Source organism: Mustela lutreola, chromosome 7, assembly GCF_030435805.1.
Source record: "Mustela lutreola isolate mMusLut2 chromosome 7, mMusLut2.pri, whole genome shotgun sequence".
Lineage (NCBI taxonomy): Eukaryota > Metazoa > Chordata > Mammalia > Carnivora > Mustelidae > Mustela > Mustela lutreola.
The window spans coordinates 29,799,588-29,816,745 of NC_081296.1; the positions used below are offsets into that span (position 1 = coordinate 29,799,588).

The 17,158-nt window shown below is 67.7% G+C and overlaps 6 non-coding genes across 6 annotated transcripts; all 6 read left to right on the plus strand.

The window, feature by feature from the left end:
• Positions 1-314: 314 nt before the first annotated feature.
• LOC131837682 (small nucleolar RNA SNORD116) lies at positions 315-409 on the plus strand. Its single transcript, XR_009356277.1, has one exon. It is a non-coding gene; the product is annotated as a small nucleolar RNA SNORD116 (small nucleolar RNA).
• Positions 410-3,435: 3,026 nt separating this feature from the next.
• LOC131837683 (small nucleolar RNA SNORD116) lies at positions 3,436-3,530 on the plus strand. Its single transcript, XR_009356278.1, has one exon. It is a non-coding gene; the product is annotated as a small nucleolar RNA SNORD116 (small nucleolar RNA).
• A 3,019-nt stretch (positions 3,531-6,549) lies between these two features.
• LOC131837684 (small nucleolar RNA SNORD116) lies at positions 6,550-6,644 on the plus strand. The gene has a single exon (XR_009356279.1). It is a non-coding gene; the product is annotated as a small nucleolar RNA SNORD116 (small nucleolar RNA).
• A 3,030-nt stretch (positions 6,645-9,674) lies between these two features.
• LOC131837686 (small nucleolar RNA SNORD116) lies at positions 9,675-9,769 on the plus strand. Its single transcript, XR_009356281.1, has one exon. It is a non-coding gene; the product is annotated as a small nucleolar RNA SNORD116 (small nucleolar RNA).
• Positions 9,770-12,788: 3,019 nt separating this feature from the next.
• On the plus strand, positions 12,789-12,883 carry LOC131837687 (small nucleolar RNA SNORD116). The gene has a single exon (XR_009356282.1). It is a non-coding gene; the product is annotated as a small nucleolar RNA SNORD116 (small nucleolar RNA).
• A 3,025-nt stretch (positions 12,884-15,908) lies between these two features.
• LOC131837688 (small nucleolar RNA SNORD116) lies at positions 15,909-16,003 on the plus strand. The gene has a single exon (XR_009356283.1). It is a non-coding gene; the product is annotated as a small nucleolar RNA SNORD116 (small nucleolar RNA).
• Positions 16,004-17,158: the final 1,155 nt, after the last annotated feature.

Consider the following 17,158-nt stretch of genomic DNA (forward strand, 5'->3'; position numbering starts at 1 on the left):
TGCGCGGAGCTTGGCCGGGTCCGCGGAAGACGTGCGGTCCAGCGCGGGCAGGCTGAGGACGGATCGGCGAGACGGTAAGCCTTCCCCTGTCTCGGTGGAACTGGGGACGGCGGGATAGCCCGCGCCTGCCGCAGAGTCTGCCAGTGCGCGCCAGCATTGCGGCTCCCGCCTCCCGGTGCTAGGTTGCACCGTTCCTCTTGCTCAGGGGCGTGGGTCCATACGGGCCGCTGCCGCAGGGCTCTGAGGCCATCGGCTTCCCCTCCGAGCCACCCTGCCTGGCCCGTTCCGTCGGCCAGGCGGCCCCCAATGTGCCTGGATCGATGATGACTCCCTCATTCTGCATTCCTTGGAAAAGCTGAACAAAATGAGTGAGAACTCCCTACCGTCGTTCTCATCGAAACTGAGGTCCAGCACGTTGTCTCCCCCGGGGCAGAAAGAAGGAGCGAGGGACAGCTTCCCCTCGGTCACATGCCGGTAGCCACCACCACCACCACCACCAGCACTTCCACCACCAACACCAACACCAACACCACCACCTCCCCCACCGCCTCCGCCGCCGCAACCGTCGGCACCGCCAGCACCGCCAGCACCCCCAGCTCTAGCCCCCGAGGGACCTCGGCCAGAACAGCGGCGTGTGCGGCTCAGGGCCTGCGAGGCGTTTCCCCGCATTAGCCGGTCGGAGGTCGTGGGAGGCGCAGCCGGGCTCTTGTGTCGAGTCGGGCAGATGGTATCCCGTTCGTGGGAGTCCGTCAGGGAGGTGCTGGGTGAGGCCCTCTGAGCTCCTGTCACGGAGCAGCGTGGGCCGGGGTGGTGCTTCAGGCAGAGCTCCTGGGGGATCGTGAGGTAGAGGGTGCAGCGGCAGGCGCCTTGGGTTGCGAGGAGAGCCCCGGGGCCCGTCACACCGGTGGCATCGTTTGTGTGCCCCGTGTGCTTGTGTGTAGAGGGCAGAGGCCCACGGCCAGGACGCTGTCCTTGACAGCCCCTGAGGTTAAGCCCGTGGAGGCCCAGTGGGGCCCCACAAGGCCCGTGCCGTGAGACCAGGGCGAACGTGGAGCCGCCGTGCAGGCTCTCGGCCGACCCAGAATTGGTTGGGACGGGGGAGGAAGGCAGGGGGGCTGCTGGCGGGGAGCTGCGTGGCCCGAGCCTCTGGCTGTAATCTGCCACAAGCGTTCAATGCTTTGGGGGCTGTGGAGGCCGTGCCCGACGTCACCCGTCCCCGCTGGGCGGCCACCTGGTGGCTCGGGGGACTGGCCCGGGGCATGTCGGGGCCGCGTTTCGGTCCCTTGGCGGAGTGGCCCCGGGGTCTCCGTCCGGGAGGAGCGGCGATCTGTGGGCGTCTCCCAGGGACCCCCAGGAGTGCCATTGCGATGAACCCCCCAGCTCGGCAAGGGACGCTGTCCGCGGGCGCAAGCCACGGGAGCCGTGGAGGGCTTGCTCCCCACCGCCAGGCCTGGGCATGGGCAGCTGTAGGTATTTCTGAGAGGGTCCCAGAAACTTGTGCCCCAGATGCCCCGCTGCCCAGTGGGATGGGGAACGCTCGAGAACTGTCCTTGCTCGCCTGCGCCCTAGGCAGGATGGGGCAAGCCCCGCGAAGCACGGTTCCCAGTCCAGCGCTGTGGCCTGGCCGGACGTGGAGCTGGGCCAAGGTCAGCTGCCGTGGGGCTGGAGGAGAGGTGGCTTCCTTCCCTTGCTCCTCACGCCTTCCCGTGGCGTCGCAGCGGGTGAGCGATGCCGCCAGGGCCAGAGTCCTCGGACCCACGCCGAGCGAGGGGCCCTGCCTCGCGTCCCGCCTGGTGCCTGACGGAAACGTCCACTGGGCTTGTGGCCAGGCGTTTCAAGATCCCTGCCTTGGAGGAGCGAGGCAAGTGGGAGCCCAGGGTGGGCGGGACTTGCCGAGCCAGCGGGAGCCTGCGCACCTGGGGAGCGAGCTGCTGGATGAGTGTTCGCTCCCTCAGGGGCGGGGCCCACGAAGCCCGCTGGTCGTGGACACACCCATGCCCTGGGTGGCAATGGGCCCTGCTTTCAGTGGGAGGGTCAGCTGGCCCTCGGCGGGTCATGAGAACCGCTTGCCAAGATGTGTGCTGCCTGGCCATGCAGGGCCTTGCGGCTGAGAGCAAGGGCGGTGGCCCTTGGCCCGGAGTCCAAGCCCCTTGTCCTCTCGCGAGGGCCTTGGAGCGGCGTCGGGTCAGCGCCTGATGTGCCAGGGCTTGCCGTTTCCGTGGGCCCCGGGATTTTGTCGGCGGTCGCCGAGGGTCTCTCTCCTGCGGTCACGCTGGGTGACGCTGGGGCAAGCGTCAGGGTGACAGAGTTCACATCGCAGTGGCCTCCGTCTCCGGCACCGGGTGTGGCGAGCCAGAGCCGGCGTGCTCTGCTTTGCCAGGAGACCTTGGACACGCGTTCCGTCTGGCCTCCTCCCGGCAGACCACGGGGTTGTCGAACGTGGCGCTCGAGGATTCCGTGGCACCAAACTTCCGGAGCGGCGTGCCAGGCCGGGAGGCCAGGGGACCCTGTCCAGGGAGGGCTGTGAACGGGCGTGAGGCTCCCTCCAAGGGCGACCACCCCGTGGCCACACCGACTGCGGAAACGCGCCCACCCGCCACCGCCCTCCTACATGTCCACGTGGCCCACAAGGGCTCCTAGCCCTCACACGCCAGGGCCAAACCCAACCTTACACCACTTCCCCAAACAGGCTCACATGCGCACGACCATACACACACACACACACAGACACACACACATACACACACACACACACTCACACACAGACACACACACATACACACACACACACATGCACACACACCCATCAACACACGCACGCGTACTCGGCCCACGCAGACACACCCCCGACCCCACGGAGACCCACGTGTCCGCGGCCTTGCCCGGCCGGCATGCGTGGCCTCCTGTCCGGCTGCCGCCAAGCCTGAGGGACAGAGGGTCCGCACCAGGCGGAGCTAAGGCTTCCCCCCAGGCATGTTCTGAGAGGCATGGCGAGCTGTACCCCTGGGTCCGTGGCTCACGCGAGCGTGCTACTTTGCCACACTTGTCAGGTGCGTTGTCCACGCCAGGCGGTCCCCCGGTCGGCCCACAGAAGATGGCCTTCCTGTCCTCGGATGCGCGGAGCTTGGCCGGGTCCGCGGAAGTCGTGCGGTCCAACGCGGGCAGGCTGAGGAAGGATCGGCGAGACGGTAAGCCTTCCCCTGTCTCGGTGGAACTGGGGAGGGCGGGATATCCCGCGCCTGCCGTAGTGTCTGCAAGCGCGCGCCCGCCTTGCGGCTCCCGGCTCCCGGCTCCCGGTGCGAGGTTGCACCGTTCCTCTTGCTCAGGGGCGTGGGTCCATACGGGCCGCTGCCGCAGGGCTCTGAGGCCATCGGCTTCCCCTCCGAGCCACCCTGCCTGGCCCGTTCCATCGGCCAGGCGGCCTCCAATGTGCCTGGATCGATGATGACTCCCTCATTCTGCATTCCTTGGAAAAGCTGAACAAAATGAGTGAGAACTCCCTACCGTCGTTCTCATCGAAACTGAGGTCCAGCACGTTGTCTCCCCCGGGGCAGAAAGTAGGAGCGAGGGACCGCTTCCCCTCGGTCACATGCCGGTAGCCACCACCACCACCACCAGCACTTCCACCACCAACACCAACACCAACACCACCACCTCCCCCACCGCCTCCGCCGCCGCAAATGTCGGCACCGCCAGCACCACCGGCACCCCCAGCTCTAGCCCCCGAGGGACCTTGGCCAGAACAGCGGCGTGTGCGGCTCAGGGCCTGCGAGGCGTTTCCCCGCCTTAGCCGGTCGGAGGTCCTGGGAGGCGCAGCCGGGCTCTTGTTTCGAGTCGGGCAGATGGTATCCCGTTCGTGGGAGTCCGTCAGGGAGGCGCTGGGTGAGGCCCTCTGAGCTCCTGTCACGGAGCAGCGTGGGCCGGGGTGGTGCTTCAGGCAGAGCTCCTGGGGGATCGTGAGGTAGAGGGTGCAGCGGCAGGCGCCTTGGGTTGCGAGGAGAGCCCCGGGGCCCGTCACCTCGGTGGCATCGTTGGTGTGCCCCGTGTGCTTGTGGGTAGGGGGCAGAGGCCCACGGCCAGGACGCTGTCCTTGACAGCCCCTGAGGTTAAGCCCGTGGAGGCCCAGTGGGGCCCCACAAGGCCCGTTCCGTGAGACCAGGGCGAACGTGGAGCCGCCGTGCAGGCTCTCGGCCGACCCAGAATCGGTTGGGACGGGGGAGGAAGGCAGGTGGGCTGCTGGCGGGGAGCTGCGTGGCCCGAGCCTCTGGCTGTAATCTGCCACAAGCGTTCAATGCTTTGGGGGCTGTGGGAGCCGTGCCCGACAACACCCGTCCCCGCTGGGCGGCCACCTGGTGGCTCCGGGGACTGGCCCGGGAGACGTCGGGGCCGCGTTTCGGTCCCTTTGCGGAGTGGCCCCGGGGTCTCCGTCCGAGAGGAGCGGCGATCTGTGTGCGTCTCCCAGGGACCCCCAGGAGTGCCAATGCGATGAACCCCCCAGCACGGCCGGGACGCTGTCCGCGGGCGCAAGCCACGGGAGCCGTGGAGGGCTTGCTACCCACCGCCAGGCCTGGGCATGGGCAGCTGTAGGTATTTCTGAGAGGGTCCCAGAAACTTGTGCCCCAGATGCCCCACTGCCCAGTGGGATGGGGAACGCTCGAGAACTGTCCTTGCTCGCCTGCGCCCTAGGCAGGATGGGGCAAGCCCCGCGAAGCACAGTTCCCAGTCCAGCGCTGTGGCCTGGCCGGACGTGGAGCTGGGCCAAGGTCAGCTGCCGTGTAGCTGGAGGAGAGGTGGCTTCCTTCCCTTGCTCCTCACGCCTTCCCGTGGCGTCGCAGCGGGTGAGCGATGCAGCCAGGGCCAGAGTCCTTGGACCCACGCCGAGCGACGGGCTCTGCCTCGCGTCCCGCCTGGTGCCTGACGGAAACGTCCACTGGGCTTGTGGCCGAGCGTTTCAAGATCCCTGCCTTGGAGGAGCGAGGCACGTGGGAGCCCAGGGTGGGCGGGACTTGCCGAGCCGGCGGGAGCCTGCGCACCTGGGGAGCGAGCTGCTGGATGAGTGCTCGCTCCCTCAGGGGCGGGGCCCATGAAGCCCGCTGGTCGTGGACACACCCATGCCCTGGGTGGGAATGGGCCCTGCTTTCAGTGGGAGGGTCAGCTGGCCCTCGGCGGGTCATGAGAACCGCTTGCCAAGATGTGTGCTGCCTGGCCATGCAGGGCCTTGCGGCTGAGAGCAAGGGCGGTGGCCCTTGGCCCGGAGTCCAAGCCCCTTGTCCTCTCGCGAGGGCCTTGGAGCGGCGTCGGGTCAGCGCCTGATGTGCCAGGGCTTGCCGTTTCCGTGGGCCCCGGGATTTTGTCGGCGGTCGCCGAGGGTCTCTCTCCTGCGGTCACGCTGGGTGACGCTGGGGCAAGCGTCAGGGTGACAGAGTTCACATCGCAGTGGCCTCCGTCTCCGGCACCGGGTGTGGCGAGCCAGAGCCGGCGTGCTCTGCTTTGCCAGGAGACCTTGGACACGCGTTCCGTCTGGCCTCCTCCCGGCAGAGCACGGGGTTGTCGAACGTGGCGCTCGAGGATTCCGTGGCACCAAACTTCCGGAGCGGCGTGCCAGGCCGGGAGGCCAGGGGACCCTGTCCAGGGAGGGCTGTGAACGGGCGTGAGGCTCCCTCCAAGGGCGACCACCCCGTGGCCACACCGACTGCGGAAACGCGCCCACCCGCCACCGCCCTCCTACATGTCCACGTGGCCCACAAGGGCTCCTAGCCCTCACACGCCAGGGCCAAACCCAACCTTACACCACTTCCCCAAACAGGCTCACATGCGCACGACCATACACACACACACACACACACAGACACACACACATACACACACACACACACTCACACACAGACACACACACATACACACACACACACATGCACACACACCCATCAACACACGCACGCGTACTCGGCCCACGCAGACACACCCCCGACCCCACGGAGACCCACGTGTCCGCGGCCTTGCCCGGCCGGCATGCGTGGCCTCCTGTCCGGCTGCCGCCAAGCCTGAGGGACAGAGGGTCCGCACCAGGCGGAGGCAAGGCTTCCCCCCAGGCATGTTCTGAGAGGCATGGCGAGCTGTACCCCTGGGTCCGTGGCTCACGCGAGCGTGCTACTTTTCCACACTTCTCAGGTGCATTGTCCACGCCAGGCGGGCCCCCGGTCGGCCCAGAGAAGATGGCCTTCCTGTCCTCGGATGCGCGGAGCTTGGCCGGGTCCGCGGAAGACGTGCGGTCCAGCGCGGGCAGGCTGAGGACGGATCGGCGAGACGGTAAGCCTTCCCCTGTCTCGGTGGAACTGGGGACGGCGGGATAGCCCGCGCCTGCCGCAGAGTCTGCCAGTGCGCGCCAGCATTGCGGCTCCCGCCTCCCGGTGCTAGGTTGCACCGTTCCTCTTGCTCAGGGGCGTGGGTCCATACGGGCCGCTGCCGCAGGGCTCTGAGGCCATCGGCTTCCCCTCCGAGCCACCCTGCCTGGCCCGTTCCGTCGGCCAGGCGGCCCCCAATGTGCCTGGATCGATGATGACTCCCTCATTCTGCATTCCTTGGAAAAGCTGAACAAAATGAGTGAGAACTCCCTACCGTCGTTCTCATCGAAACTGAGGTCCAGCACGTTGTCTCCCCCGGGGCAGAAAGAAGGAGCGAGGGACAGCTTCCCCTCGGTCACATGCCGGTAGCCACCACCACCACCACCACCAGCACTTCCACCACCAACACCAACACCAACACCACCACCTACCCCACCGCCTCCGCCGCCGCAACCGTCGGCACCGCCAGCACCGCCAGCACCCCCAGCTCTAGCCCCCGAGGGACCTCGGCCAGAACAGCGGCGTGTGCGGCTCAGGGCCTGCGAGGCGTTTCCCCGCATTAGCCGGTCGGAGGTCGTGGGAGGCGCAGCCGGGCTCTTGTGTCGAGTCGGGCAGATGGTATCCCGTTCGTGGGAGTCCGTCAGGGAGGTGCTGGGTGAGGCCCTCTGAGCTCCTGTCACGGAGCAGCGTGGGCCGGGGTGGTGCTTCAGGCAGAGCTCCTGGGGGATCGTGAGGTAGAGGGTGCAGCGGCAGGCGCCTTGGGTTGCGAGGAGAGCCCCGGGGCCCGTCACACCGGTGGCATCGTTGGTGTGCCCCGTGTGCTTGTGTGTAGAGGGCAGAGGCCCACGGCCAGGACGCTGTCCTTGACAGCCCCTGAGGTTAAGCCCGTGGAGGCCCAGTGGGGCCCCACAAGGCCCGTGCCGTGAGACCAGGGCGAACGTGGAGCCGCCGTGCAGGCTCTCGGCCGACCCAGAATCGGTTGGGACGGGGGAGGAAGGCAGGTGGGCTGCTGGCGGGGAGCTGCGTGGCCCGAGCCTCTGGCTGTAATCTGCCACAAGCGTTCAATGCTTTGGGGGCTGTGGAGGCCGTGCCCGACGTCACCCGTCCCCGCTGGGCGGCCACCTGGTGGCTCGGGGGACTGGCCCGGGGCATGTCGGGGCCGCGTTTCGGTCCCTTGGCGGAGTGGCCCCGGGGTCTCCGTCCGGGAGGAGCGGCGATCTGTGGGCGTCTCCCAGGGACCCCCAGGAGTGCCATTGCGATGAACCCCCCAGCTCGGCAAGGGACGCTGTCCGCGGGCGCAAGCCACGGGAGCCGTGGAGGGCTTGCTCCCCACCGCCAGGCCTGGGCATGGGCAGCTGTAGGTATTTCTGAGAGGGTCCCAGAAACTTGTGCCCCAGATGCCCCGCTGCCCAGTGGGATGGGGAACGCTCGAGAACTGTCCTTGCTCGCCTGCGCCCTAGGCAGGATGGGGCAAGCCCCGCGAAGCACGGTTCCCAGTCCAGCGCTGTGGCCTGGCCGGACGTGGAGCTGGGCCAAGGTCAGCTGCCGTGGGGCTGGAGGAGAGGTGGCTTCCTTCCCTTGCTCCTCACGCCTTCCCGTGGCGTCGCAGCGGGTGAGCGATGCCGCCAGGGCCAGAGTCCTCGGACCCACGCCGAGCGAGGGGCCCTGCCTCGCGTCCCGCCTGGTGCCTGACGGAAACGTCCACTGGGCTTGTGGCCAGGCGTTTCAAGATCCCTGCCTTGGAGGAGCGAGGCAAGTGGGAGCCCAGGGTGGGCGGGACTTGCCGAGCCAGCGGGAGCCTGCGCACCTGGGGAGCGAGCTGCTGGATGAGTGTTCGCTCCCTCAGGGGCGGGGCCCATGAAGCCCGCTGGTCGTGGACACACCCATGCCCTGGGTGGCAATGGGCCCTGCTTTCAGTGGGAGGGTCAGCTGGCCCTCGGCGGGTCATGAGAACCGCTTGCCAAGATGTGTGCTGCCTGGCCATGCAGGGCCTTGCGGCTGAGAGCAAGGGCGGTGGCCCTTGGCCCGGAGTCCAAGCCCCTTGTCCTCTCGCGAGGGCCTTGGAGCGGCGTCGGGTCAGCGCCTGATGTGCCAGGGCTTGCCGTTTCCGTGGGCCCCGGGATTTTGTCGGCGGTCGCCGAGGGTCTCTCTCCTGCGGTCACGCTGGGTGACGCTGGGGCAAGCGTCAGGGTGACAGAGTTCACATCGCAGTGGCCTCCGTCTCCGGCACCGGGTGTGGCGAGCCAGAGCCGGCGTGCTCTGCTTTGCCAGGAGACCTTGGACACGCGTTCCGTCTGGCCTCCTCCCGGCAGAGCACGGGGTTGTCGAACGTGGCGCTCGAGGATTCCGTGGCACCAAACTTCCGGAGCGGCGTGCCAGGCCGGGAGGCCAGGGGACCCTGTCCAGGGAGGGCTGTGAACGGGCGTGAGGCTCCCTCCAAGGGCGACCACCCCGTGGCCACACCGACTGCGGAAACGCGCCCACCCGCCACCGCCCTCCTACATGTCCACGTGGCCCACAAGGGCTCCTAGCCCTCACACGCCAGGGCCAAACCCAACCTTACACCACTTCCCCAAACAGGCTCACATGCGCACGACCATACACACACACACACACACACAGACACACACACATACACACACACACACACTCACACACAGACACACACACATACACACACACACACATGCACACACACCCATCAACACACGCACGCGTACTCGGCCCACGCAGACACACCCCCGACCCCACGGAGACCCACGTGTCCGCGGCCTTGCCCGGCCGGCATGCGTGGCCTCCTGTCCGGCTGCCGCCAAGCCTGAGGGACAGAGGGTCCGCACCAGGCGGAGGCAAGGCTTCCCCCCAGGCATGTTCTGAGAGGCATGGCGAGCTGTACCCCTGGGTCCGTGGCTCACGCGAGCGTGCTACTTTGCCACACTTGTCAGGTGCGTTGTCCACGCCAGGCGGTCCCCCGGTCGGCCCACAGAAGATGGCCTTCCTGTCCTCGGATGCGCGGAGCTTGGCCGGGTCCGCGGAAGTCGTCCGGTCCAACGCGGGCAGGCTGAGGAAGGATCGGCGAGACGGTAAGCCTTCCCCTGTCTCGGTGGAACTGGGGAGGGCGGGATATCCCGCGCCTGCCGTAGTGTCTGCAAGCGCGCGCCCGCCTTGCGGCTCCCGGCTCCCAGCTCCCGGTGCGAGGTTGCACCGTTCCTCTTGCTCAGGGGCGTGGGTCCATACGGGCCGCTGCCGCAGGGCTCTGAGGCCATCGGCTTCCCCTCCGAGCCACCCTGCCTGGCCCGTTCCATCGGCCAGGCGGCCTCCAATGTGCCTGGATCGATGATGACTCCCTCATTCTGCATTCCTTGGAAAAGCTGAACAAAATGAGTGAGAACTCCCTACCGTCGTTCTCATCGAAACTGAGGTCCAGCACGTTGTCTCCCCCGGGGCAGAAAGTAGGAGCGAGGGACCGCTTCCCCTCGGTCACATGCCGGTAGCCACCACCACCACCACCAGCACTTCCACCACCAACACCAACACCAACACCACCACCTCCCCCACCGCCTCCGCCGCCGCAAACGTCGGCACCGCCAGCACCACCGGCACCCCCAGCTCTAGCCCCCGAGGGACCTTGGCCAGAACAGCGGCGTGTGCGGCTCAGGGCCTGCGAGGCGTTTCCCCGCCTTAGCCTGTCGGAGGTCCTGGGAGGCGCAGCCGGGCTCTTGTTTCGAGTCGGGCAGATGGTATCCCGTTCGTGGGAGTCCATCAGGGAGGCGCTGGGTGAGGCCCTCTGAGCTCCTGTCACGGAGCAGCGTGGGCCGGGGTGGTGCTTCAGGCAGAGCTCCTGGGGGATCGTGAGGTAGAGGGTGCAGCGGCAGGCGCCTTGGGTTGCGAGGAGAGCCCCGGGGCCCGTCACCCCGGTGGCATCGTTGGTGTGCCCCGTGTGCTTGTGGGTAGGGGGCAGAGGCCCACGGCCAGGACGCTGTCCTTGACAGCCCCTGAGGTTAAGCCCGTGGAGGCCCAGTGGGGCCCCACAAGGCCCGTTCCGTGAGACCAGGGCGAACGTGGAGCCGCCGTGCAGGCTCTCGGCCGACCCAGAATCGGTTGGGACGGGGGAGGAAGGCAGGTGGGCTGCTGGCGGGGAGCTGCGTGGCCCGAGCCTCTGGCTGTAATCTGCCACAAGCGTTCAATGCTTTGGGGGCTGTGGGAGCCGTGCCCGACAACACCCGTCCCCGCTGGGCGGCCACCTGGTGGCTCCGGGGACTGGCCCGGGAGACGTCGGGGCCGCGTTTCGGTCCCTTTGCGGAGTGGCCCCGGGGTCTCCGTCCGAGAGGAGCGGCGATCTGTGTGCGTCTCCCAGGGACCCCCAGGAGTGCCAATGCGATGAACCCCCCAGCACGGCCGGGACGCTGTCCGCGGGCGCAAGCCACGGGAGCCGTGGAGGGCTTGCTACCCACCGCCAGGCCTGGGCATGGGCAGCTGTAGGTATTTCTGAGAGGGTCCCAGAAACTTGTGCCCCAGATGCCCCACTGCCCAGTGGGATGGGGAACGCTCGAGAACTGTCCTTGCTCGCCTGCGCCCTAGGCAGGATGGGGCAAGCCCCGCGAAGCACAGTTCCCAGTCCAGCGCTGTGGCCTGGCCGGACGTGGAGCTGGGCCAAGGTCAGCTGCCGTGTAGCTGGAGGAGAGGTGGCTTCCTTCCCTTGCTCCTCACGCCTTCCCGTGGCGTCGCAGCGGGTGAGCGATGCAGCCAGGGCCAGAGTCCTCGGACCCACGCCGAGCGACGGGCTCTGCCTCGCGTCCCGCCTGGTGCCTGACGGAAACGTCCACTGGGCTTGTGGCCGAGCGTTTCAAGATCCCTGCCTTGGAGGAGCGAGGCACGTGGGAGCCCAGGGTGGGCGGGACTTGCCGAGCCGGCGGGAGCCTGCGCACCTGGGGAGCGAGCTGCTGGATGAGTGCTCGCTCCCTCAGGGGCGGGGCCCATGAAGCCCGCTGGTCGTGGACACACCCATGCCCTGGGTGGGAATGGGCCCTGCTTTCAGTGGGAGGGTCAGCTGGCCCTCGGCGGGTCATGAGAACCGCTTGCCAAGATGTGTGCTGCCTGGCCATGCAGGGCCTTGCGGCTGAGAGCAAGGGCGGTGGCCCTTGGCCCGGAGTCCAAGCCCCTTGTCCTCTCGCGAGGGCCTTGGAGCGGCGTCGGGTCAGCGCCTGATGTGCCAGGGCTTGCCGTTTCCGTGGGCCCCGGGATTTTGTCGGCGGTCGCCGAGGGTCTCTCTCCTGCGGTCACGCTGGGTGACGCTGGGGCAAGCGTCAGGGTGACAGAGTTCACATCGCAGTGGCCTCCGTCTCCGGCACCGGGTGTGGCGAGCCAGAGCCGGCGTGCTCTGCTTTGCCAGGAGACCTTGGACACGCGTTCCGTCTGGCCTCCTCCCGGCAGAGCACGGGGTTGTCGAACGTGGCGCTCGAGGATTCCGTGGCACCAAACTTCCGGAGCGGCGTGCCAGGCCGGGAGGCCAGGGGACCCTGTCCAGGGAGGGCTGTGAACGGGCGTGAGGCTCCCTCCAAGGGCGACCACCCCGTGGCCACACCGACTGCGGAAACGCGCCCACCCGCCACCGCCCTCCTACATGTCCACGTGGCCCACAAGGGCTCCTAGCCCTCACACGCCAGGGCCAAACCCAACCTTACACCACTTCCCCAAACAGGCTCACATGCGCACGACCATACACACACACACACACACACAGACACACACACATACACACACACACACACTCACACACAGACACACACACATACACACACACACACATGCACACACACCCATCAACACACGCACGCGTACTCGGCCCACGCAGACACACCCCCGACCCCACGGAGACCCACGTGTCCGCGGCCTTGCCCGGCCGGCATGCGTGGCCTCCTGTCCGGCTGCCGCCAAGCCTGAGGGACAGAGGGTCCGCACCAGGCGGAGGCAAGGCTTCCCCCCAGGCATGTTCTGAGAGGCATGGCGAGCTGTACCCCTGGGTCCGTGGCTCACGCGAGCGTGCTACTTTTCCACACTTCTCAGGTGCATTGTCCACGCCAGGCGGGCCCCCGGTCGGCCCAGAGAAGATGGCCTTCCTGTCCTCGGATGCGCGGAGCTTGGCCGGGTCCGCGGAAGACGTGCGGTCCAGCGCGGGCAGGCTGAGGACGGATCGGCGAGACGGTAAGCCTTCCCCTGTCTCGGTGGAACTGGGGACGGCGGGATAGCCCGCGCCTGCCGCAGAGTCTGCCAGTGCGCGCCAGCATTGCGGCTCCCGCCTCCCGGTGCTAGGTTGCACCGTGCCTCTTGCTCAGGGGCGTGGGTCCATACGGGCCGCTGCCGCAGGGCTCTGAGGCCATCGGCTTCCCCTCCGAGCCACCCTGCCTGGCCCGTTCCGTCGGCCAGGCGGCCCCCAATGTGCCTGGATCGATGATGACTCCCTCATTCTGCATTCCTTGGAAAAGCTGAACAAAATGAGTGAGAACTCCCTACCGTCGTTCTCATCGAAACTGAGGTCCAGCACGTTGTCTCCCCCGGGGCAGAAAGAAGGAGCGAGGGACAGCTTCCCCTCGGTCACATGCGGGTAGCCACCACCACCACCACCACCAGCACTTCCACCACCAACACCAACACCAACACCACCACCTCCCCCACCGCCTCCGCCGAAACCGTCGGCACCGCCAGCACCGCCAGCACCCCCAGCTCTAGCCCCCGAGGGACCTCGGCCAGAACAGCGGCGTGTGCGGCTCAGGGCCTGCGAGGCGTTTCCCCGCATTAGCCGGTCGGAGGTCGTGGGAGGCGCAGCCGGGCTCTTGTGTCGAGTCGGGCAGATGGTATCCCGTTCGTGGGAGTCCGTCAGGGAGGTGCTGGGTGAGGCCCTCTGAGCTCCTGTCACGGAGCAGCGTGGGCCGGGGTGGTGCTTCAGGCAGAGCTCCTGGGGGATCGTGAGGTAGAGGGTGCAGCGGCAGGCGCCTTGGGTTGCGAGGAGAGCCCCGGGGCCCGTCACACCGGTGGCATCGTTGGTGTGCCCCGTGTGCTTGTGTGTAGAGGGCAGAGGCCCACGGCCAGGACGCTGTCCTTGACAGCCCCTGAGGTTAAGCCCGTGGAGGCCCAGTGGGGCCCCACAAGGCCCGTGCCGTGAGACCAGGGCGAACGTGGAGCCGCCGTGCAGGCTCTCGGCCGACCCAGAATCGGTTGGGACGGGGGAGGAAGGCAGGTGGGCTGCTGGCGGGGAGCTGCGTGGCCCGAGCCTCTGGCTGTAATCTGCCACAAGCGTTCAATGCTTTGGGGGCTGTGGAGGCCGTGCCCGACATCACCCGTCCCCGCTGGGCGGCCACCTGGTGGCTCGGGGGACTGGCCCGGGGCATGTCGGGGCCGCGTTTCGGTCCCTTGGCGGAGTGGCCCCGGGGTCTCCGTCCGCGAGGAGCGGCGATCTGTGGGCGTCTCCCAGGGACCCCCAGGAGTGCCATTGCGATGAACCCCCCAGCTCGGCAAGGGACGCTGTCCGCGGGCGCAAGCCACGGGAGCCGTGGAGGGCTTGCTCCCCACCGCCAGGCCTGGGCATGGGCAGCTGTAGGTATTTCTGAGAGGGTCCCAGAAACTTGTGCCCCAGATGCCCCGCTGCCCAGTGGGATGGGGAACGCTCGAGAACTGTCCTTGCTCGCCTGCGCCCTAGGCAGGATGGGGCAAGCCCCGCGAAGCACGGTTCCCAGTCCAGCGCTGTGGCCTGGCCGGACGTGGAGCTGGGCCAAGGTCAGCTGCCGTGGGGCTGGAGGAGAGCTGGCTTCCTTCCCTTTCTCCTCACGCCTTCCCGTGGCGTCGCAGCGGGTGAGCGATGCCGCCAGGGCCAGAGTCCTCGGACCCACGCCGAGCGAGGGGCCCTGCCTCGCGTCCCGCCTGGTGCCTGACGGAAACGTCCACTGGGCTTGTGGCCAGGCGTTTCAAGATCCCTGCCTTGGAGGAGCGAGGCACGTGGGAGCCCAGGGTGGGCGGGACTTGCCGAGCCGGCGGGAGCCTGCGCACCTGGGGAGCGAGCTGCTGGATGAGTGTTCGCTCCCTCAGGGGCGGGGCCCACGAAGCCCGCTGGTCGTGGACACACCCATGCCCTGGGTGGGAATGGGCCCTGCTTTCAGTGGGAGGGTCAGCTGGCCCTCGGCGGGTCATGAGAACCGCTTGCCAAGAGGTGTGCTGCCTGGCCCTGCAGGGCCTTGCGGCTGAGAGCAAGGGCGGTGGCCCTTGGCCCGGAGTCCAAGCCCCTTGTCCTCTCGCGAGGGCCTTGGAGCGGCGTCGGGTCAGCGCCTGATGTGCCAGGGCTTGCCGTTTCCGTGGGCCCCGGGATTTTGTCGGCGGTCGCCGAGGGTCTCTCTCCTGCGGTCACGCTGGGTGACGCTGGGGCAAGCGTCAGGGTGACAGAGTTCACATCGCAGTGGCCTCCGTCTCTGGCACCGGGTGTGGCGAGCCAGAGCCGGCATGCTCTGCTTTGCCAGGAGACCTTGGACACGCGTTCCGTCTGGCCTCCTCCCGTCAGACCACGGGGGTGTCGAACGTGGCGCTCGAGGATTCCGTGGCACCAAACTTCCGGAGCGGCGTGCCAGGCCGGGAGGCCAGGGGACCCTGTCACGGGAGGGCTGTGAACGGGCGTGAGGCTCCCTCCAAGGGCGACCACCCCGTGGCCACACCGACTGCGGAAACGCGCCCACCAGCCACCGCCCTCCTACATGTCCACGTGGCCCACAAGGGCTCCTAGCCCTCACACGCCAGGGCCAAACCCAACCTTACACCACTTCCCCAAACAGGCTCACATGCGCACGACCCTACACACACACACACACACAGACACACACACATACACACACACACACACTCACACACAGACACACACACATACACACACACACACATGCACACACACCCATCAACACACGCACGCGTACTCGGCCCACGCAGACACACCCCCGACCCCACGGAGACCCACGTGTCCGCGGCCTTGCCCGGCCGGCATGCGTGGCCTCCTGTCCGGCTGCCGCCAAGCCTGAGGGACAGAGGGTCCGCACCAGGCGGAGGCAAGGCTTCCCCCCAGGCATGTTCTGAGAGGCATGGCGAGCTGTACCCCTGGGTCCGTGGCTCACGCGAGCGTGCTACTTTTCCACACTTGTCAGGTGCATTGTCCACGCCAGGCGGGCCCCCGGTCGGCCCACAGAAGATGGCCTTCCTGTCCTCGGATGCGCGGAGCTTGGCCGGGTCCGCGGAAGTCGTGCGGTCCAGCACGGGCAGGCTGAGGAAGGATCAGCGAGACGGTAAGCCTTCCCCTGTCTCGGTGGAACTGGGGAGGGCGGGATATCCCGCGCCTGCCGTAGTGTCTGCAAGCGCGCGCCCGCCTTGCGGCTCCCGGCTCCCGGCTCCCGGTGCGAGGTTGCACTGTTCCTCTTGCTCTGGGGCGTGGGTCCATACGGGCCGCTGCCGCAGGGCTCTGAGTCCATCGGCTTCCCCTCCGAGTCACCCTGCCTGGCCCGTTCCGTCGGCCAGGCGGCCTCCAATGTGCCTGGATCGATGATGACTCCCTCATTCTGCATTCCTTGGAAAAGCTGAACAAAATGAGTGAGAACTCCCTACCGTCGTTCTCATCGAAACTGAGGTCCAGCACGTTGTCTCCCCCGGGGCAGAAAGTAGGAGCGAGGGACCGCTTCCCCTCGGTCACATGCCGGTAGCCACCACCACCACCACCAGCACTTCCACCACCAACACCAACACCAACACCACCACCTCCCCCAACGCCTCCGCCGCAACCGTCGGCACCGCCAGCACCGCCAGCACCCCCAGCTCTAGCCCCCGAGGGACCTCGGCCAGAACAGCGGCGTGTGCGGCTCAGGGCCTGCGAGGCGTTTCCCCGCCTTAGCCGGTCGGAGGTCCTGGGAGGCGCAGCCGGGCTCTTGTGTCGAGTCGGGCAGATGGTATCCCGTTCGTGGGAGTCCGTCAGGGAGGCGCTGGGTGAGGCCCTCTGAGCTCCAGTCACGGAGCAGCGTGTGCCGTGGTGGTGCTTCAGGCAGAGCTCCTGGGGGATCGTGAGGTAGAGGGTGCAGCGGCAGGCGCCTTGGGTTGCGAGGAGAGCCCCGGGGCCCATCACCCCCGTGGCATCATTGGTGTGCCCCGTGTGCTTGTGGGTAGAGGGCAGAGGCCCACGGCCATGACGATGTCCTTGACAACCCCTGAGGTTAAGCCCGTGGAGGCCCAGTGGGGCCCCACAAGGCCCGTGCCGTGAGACCAGGGTGAACGTGGAGCCGCCGTGCAGGCTCTCGGCCGACCCAGAATCGGTTGGGACGGGGGAGGATGGCAGGTGGGCTGCTGGCGGGGAGCTGCGTGGCCCGAGCCTCTGGCTTTAATTTGCCACAAGCGTTCAATGCTTTGGGGGCTGTGGGGGCCTTGCCCGACATCACCCGTCACCGCTGGGCGGCCACCTGGTGGCTCCGGGGACTGGCCCGGGGCACGTCGGGGCCGCGTTTCGATCCCTTGGCGGAGTTGCCCCGGGGTCTCCGTCCGCGAGGAGCGGCGATCTGTGGGCGTCTCCCAGGGACCCCCAGGAGTGCCATTGCGATGAACCCCCCAGCTCGGCCGGGACGCTGTCCGCGGGCGCAAGCCACGGGAGCCGTGGAGGGCTTGCTACCCACCGCCAGGCCTGGGCATGGGCAGCTGTAGGTATTTCTGAGAGGGTCCCAGAAACTTGTGCCCCAGATGCCCCGCTGCCCAGTGGGATGGGGAACGCTCGAGAACTGTCCTTGCTCGCCTGCGCCCTAGGC